The sequence below is a fragment of the Oryctolagus cuniculus genome, chromosome X (genome assembly GCF_051225735.1).
Source record: "Oryctolagus cuniculus isolate XC-2025 breed Fujian yellow rabbit chromosome X, ASM5122573v1, whole genome shotgun sequence".
Lineage (NCBI taxonomy): Eukaryota > Metazoa > Chordata > Mammalia > Lagomorpha > Leporidae > Oryctolagus > Oryctolagus cuniculus.
In genome coordinates, this window is record NC_142888.1 from 47,643,007 (window position 1) to 47,649,006 (window position 6,000).

A 6,000-nucleotide genomic window follows, 5' to 3' on the forward strand; every position below is an offset into this window, starting at 1 on the left:
CCAATGCTTTTTTGTATCTATTGTGACAATCATATTGTTTTGTCCTTGGTTCTCCTAATGTGATGCATCATATTTATTGATTTCCATAACACTCTAAATCCTTATTTCCATATCACTCAAAATCACTCTAAATCCTAGGATGAATCCCCTTGATATTAGAGGCTAATGTCTTTTATGTGCTACTGAATTCAGTTTTCTGGTATTGTGTTGCCAATTTTTGCCTCTCTGTTCATCAGAAATATCAGCCTGTAGTTTTCCTTTTTAATTGTATTTTTGTTTTCTTTTTGTATCAGGATGATGCTGACCTCAGAAAATGAGTTTGAGAGAATTTGCTCTACTTCAATGTCTTGAAATCATTTAAGAATTGATATTACTTCCTATTTAAGTGTTTGGTAAATGTTAATGAAACTAGTAGGTAATGGAGTTTTCTTTAATGGGAGATGTTTTGTTACAGGTTTTGTCTTTCTTCATGATTCAATCTTGTATGAGTCCAGCATATAAATTTCCAATTTCATTGCATATAGGCAGAGTTGCAGAAAGAGAGAGAGAGAGAGAGAGAGAGAATCTTCCATCCACTGATTCACTCCCCAAATGGCCATAATGGCCAAGCTGGGCTGATCTGAAGCCAGAAGCCAGGAAACTCTTCTGGGTCTCCTACCTGGGTGGCAGGGACCCAAGTACTTGGGCCATCTTCCACTGCTTTCCAAGGCGCATTAGCAGGGAGCTGGATCAAAAATGTAGCAGTCAGGGCTCAAATCAGTGCACGTATGGGATGCTAGCACTGCAGATGGCAGCTTTACCTGCAACGCCACAGCATCAACCCCAAGATTTGTAGATCTTAAGGTTTATGTCTCTACCAAGACTTCAGAAGTTCTCAGTTATTATTTTGTTAAAAAGTCTTCCTATGCCTTTCACCATCTCTTCTCCCTTTTGAATGTTCATAATTAGAATAACTGCTTAATGGTTTGAGAGGCTTTCTTTAACCTTTTTCATTCTTTTGTTTTTGCTTTTGTTTTTCCTTCTGACTTGGTTATTTCAAAAGACATGTCTTCAGATTAATAAATTCTTTCCTTTTTGTGACATAGGGAGCTCTCATTTGTGATTTTATGTCATTCCTTGAGGTCTTCACCTCCAACATTTCAGTTTGTTTTCTTTGATATAACAGTATTTATCTCCTTGTTGAATATCTCATTTAGATCATGAATTGCTTTCCTGCTTTCACTGAATTTCCTGTCTGTATTATCTGGTATCTCTCTAGGTTTCTCTCAGATTACTATTTTGAACTCCTTCCTTTGGTTCAGTTACTGTAGATTTATTGTTCCTTGTGGTTTCATGTTTCCTTGCTTTTTGATGTGTCCTATGTCCTTGCATTGATATTTGTACATTGGGTAGAGGGGTCACATATTCTGTGTTTGTGAAATGGATTTTTGTGTGGAAATATTTTCAGGTGTGGATTTTTCTTAGGGTGCTTCTTGGGTAGGGGTGTTAGTTTTGGTTTCAGATAATTACAGCACCATAATCTCCATGCAGTTTCCTCAGCCATTATCAATATCAGCAATGCCTGCAAGTGCCTCTGTGGCCTGTTTTGTAGACATCTGTGTAGTTTCTCTGCTGGGTTGAGTGTAGCCTCCTCAGTGGGGACAGAAGGACTTCATGCCAAAGGTATGGTGAGGCTGCTCACCATGGATTGAGTATGGCCTACCTACTGGGTGTGGGCTCAGGGACTGACTAGTCTCTTTTGGTTGACTTATGAGCCTCTCTTCACTGGGGACAGTGTTGCCATGGGTTCCTAGGTTTTCAGGAGTTAACTAGTCTCTGAAAGGTAGAGTATGGGCCCCTAGGTCACTATGGACCCCTGGGTGCACAGTGTCTAGCTGGCTGCTCTCTGCTGGGTGACATGTGGCCTCTCAACACTGAGGGTGATGTCACCACAGGCTCCTGGGTGACATACAGCCTCCTCTTTGCTAAGGTAGGATTCCTGAGGGGCCTGGCTTTCTCCATTGAGTCATACTTAACTTCCTCCTTGGAAGTTGTCTATTCCCTAGGGGGTTAGGGTGCCATATATATTCAGGTGCAATGCTCATTGCCATTACACTGGGCCTAGGCTTCCCAGAGTCAGAGACAGGGTGTTAACAGCCACCCATGTGTGTGTGTGTGTGTGTGTGTGTATGTGTGCGTGTGTATGTGTGCAGTAGAGTGGTGGTGAAGCCTCTGTGATGGGGTGCTGCAGCAGCTACTGGCTTCCAGAACAGAAAACCTGTAATGGCCGTTCAGATCTCAAGACGGTACAATAAAATAATAGCCCATATCATGGGGTGGGTGGCAGAGGCGAGACACAATGTGGGCTCCTTCTTCAGAGTGGTTCAATATGTATACTCAAGGCAGCTCCCTAGGCAGGGCTCAGGGACTGTGAAGATTGCAAGATTCCCCAGAAACAAAAGCTGCAGGTGTCTATCTGTGGTTTAACTGGAGACTGGTGGGTTATTCTTGCTTACTTTTTTTCCCCTCCTGGAGATTTCCCTCTGAATCCCAAGTTGTTCCCAATTGAGCAAAAGGGATGGCAGAGGTGTGTGTGGGGGGGTCCATTTCCATCTCTATGTGGCCATTCCAAATCTGCGTGCTCCGGAGGATCTGCACTGGTTCTCTGCTGCACTGTCAGATACTGCAGTTAGAACATGGTCCACTCATTGTTGTAGTCTTTTTATGTGAGAGGCACAAATGTTTACTTCCTCTAATTAACCATCTCGCTCCACTTTCTCATACCTAGGAATCAAAAATTATACTTAAAAAAACGAAGTCTTACAAAAAATAAACACACACACTTTAAGGCTCACTCCTGAAAAACTCCATGCTCCAGAGGACCTTGCAACAACATTTTCAAGTCCACGATGCAGGCAAGTTTTCTTACTTTATTGATGAGAAAACTTAAACTCAGGAACGAAAGGATGTGAAATATTGAATAGTAAACCCAGGCAGATGTCCTAATCCTTTCTAAACATTTTATTCTCTTGTTTTCTATTTTTACCTTTAAGCTCTGACTCACTCTCCACCCCTTTCCAAAATCCTCAGAGCTATAATGTAAATGCTCTCATTTCTACTGGGGCTGTTGCACAGCATAATGACCAAAATGATGAAATGCAGTTTATTAAAAGCCCATTGAAGGTGAGGAACAATGAAATAGAATCAACATGATCATGGAAAAAGAATAGGAATCAATGGGATCTCTTCAGAGCCTTTCAAGGGTTCTGGGAAATTATATAACCAGCCTGGCGTTGCCTACTCTCCAGCACACTAGCCAGAGAAGCCTCCATTTAAGCATTACATTTATAATGATCCTTATACTTTCTGTTGCCTAATCACAGGGAATGGTTCAGCAATTTTAAAACCTCTGCTAATGGGCAGTGCAGACAAAATAATCCATGACTACTTTGGCTGTATTGTTAGCCCTGACAAGAGCCTTGCACTAACCTTCTGGTAGTGGGCTCTTTTTGGATTCACAAGAGTATGTTGGCTCTATTTCTTCCAAACAGGCTCCATTTTCTATCCTATGTGCCTCTTCAATTCCTCAGCCTGTTGCTAATTCACAACTCCTTCCTTGCTCTTTATTTCTAGTTCTTGTCTGTCTATATATACCTTATAAATTATAGAACTGTATCCTGACTATATTCCAAGGAGGAACTAGGCTTCTTGTATCTCAAGATCAGAGTGTCAGATCTGGGAGAGTCCTTAACAGGCATCCAGACCATTTTGCAGGTGGAGAAACAGAGATTCCAGAGAAATTATGAAGCTTTCCCAATGACAAACAATGAAACTCTGGTGAATCTGAAATTTCAATACGAGTCTCTGGACTTTCAATCTCTTGCCTTTTCTATCTTCCACTAAATTAAGTGGGGAAGGAAATGAAAGACTAGATCAGGGACTTTAGAGACTCACAGTAGGGCCTGATTTTAATCAACTCTGCTAATCATGAGGATGTTCTTTTCCATTAAACACCTTCCTCCCAGCTATTCTGGACCAATTCATTATCTAATCATCTCACATGATGTAGTGGAAAGAGTTCCTGGGTTTTGGCTCTTCAACTAATTGCTTTTTTTTTTTTTTTTTTTTTTTTGACAGGCAGAGTGGATAGTGAGAGAGAGAGAGACAGAGAGAAAGGTCTTCCTTTGCCGTTGGTTCACCCTCCAATGGCCGCCACGGCTGGCGCGGTGCGCACCGCGCTGATCCAAAGGCAGGAGCCAGGTGCTTCTCCTGGTCTCCCATGGGGTGCAGGGCCCAAGCACTTGGGCCATCCTCCACTGAACTCCACTCCCTGGCCACAGCAGAGAGCTGGCCTGGAAGAGGGGCAACCGGGACAGAATCTGGCGCCCGGACCAGGACTAGAACCCGGCGTGCCAGCGCCGCTAGGTGAAGGATTAGCCTATTGAGCCACGGCGCCGGCGTCTTCAACTAATTTCTTATGTGTCCATTTCTATGTATGGAACTCAAGCTCTCCATCTTTAAACTGAGAAGGTATGACTCAATTATCTTTTTGATTCTCTATTATCAACTGAGACACTTAATTCATATATAGAATAATCTACGAAGTCATGTCAACTTAATTTAGTTCCTGATTTCAGTACCCATGAGTTGTATGATATTGACAGCTCTGAGCTTTCCTTTCCTTTCAGTTCTTTTGTAAGGGCAAGTGAGGTAATGCATTTGTAATAAGATGGAGAAAATCATCTCTCCCAGGACTCTTATAGAAGGCGTTGTACCAACTAGCCTATATCGCTAGTTTCCTGGAGCCATTTCTTTTCTCTATAACCAACAGAGTGAAAAATTTTGTCTGGGCTGCAGTCTGTTAATTTAATACAAAATGCTACATTCTTCAGCTTCCCTTTCAGATAGAGGTGGCCACATGATATAGTTATGTTGAGTGATATATAAGCAGAAATTGTTCGAGTTGAGGAATCCCCAAAGTCTACTTTAAAAAAGATGATATGAACACTTGTATCATTTTTCTTTATTTTTTTATCTCCCCGAATTACAGCCATCTCTGGCAACCTTATGAGTCTCTGGGAACCTACCTTCTTAAGGATATATGACCAAAGGATGCAAATTTAGGTGGCAAAGTAAAAAGTTAGAAGGTGCCTGAGTTCTGATAATACTGTGTAGCTGACATCCTAGCTCTGGCCTGACTTCCTTTGGATATTCTTATGTTAAGGAAAAGTAATTACTTATCTTGTGTAAACCAATGCTATTTTTATTTTTAGTGATGTGCTGATACTTGGTCCTACCTATTCCACATTTTGGGGAGGGATGGAGTGAAATCTAAGATCCATATACAAGTGCTAAATTGAAAAGCAATGATCTGTCCATTTGAAGATAATGAGTCCTTTTACCCATTATCCCTCAAAGTCTTCTTTTGGTGATCATTGAGAAGACTCGAATATTCAGGTTTGGTGTGGAATATAATTGATTTGCATAAGAAAAGCATATGAATACTTAACACTATGAAGGAAAAAGTTTTTCGATTGATTGACAATTCTTAGAGACTTTTTGGTGTTATGATTGAGAAGGTATGCTATTGTCATCTAGTGATAGAGAGCATGAATGCTATTAAACATCCTCCAACACACAAGATGGCTCTCCCACAAGAAAGAATTATCTTCCATCAAATGTCAGTGCAGAAGCCAGCTGTTGAGAACTCCAGATACAACAAAAAGAAAGGGGCTGTATCTTTCCTTATTGGAGAAAAAGAGTAGACTTCCCTTCTGGGTAGATTCCTCATGTCTCATTTGTCAAAACTGGCTTACAGGGCCATCCTTTTTTTGCATTAAGTAAGCATTTATGTAAGATTTAACATGAAATCATATAAACAAAATTTGTATAAATAAACACAAATCCACATTGAATCATAACACAGATAGCAAAGGACAAAGTAAAAGCAAAAGCTAGTTGACAACTATGTATAATCGAACACATTTATGTCTCGTACATTAGAAAGTCTCTACAAAATAA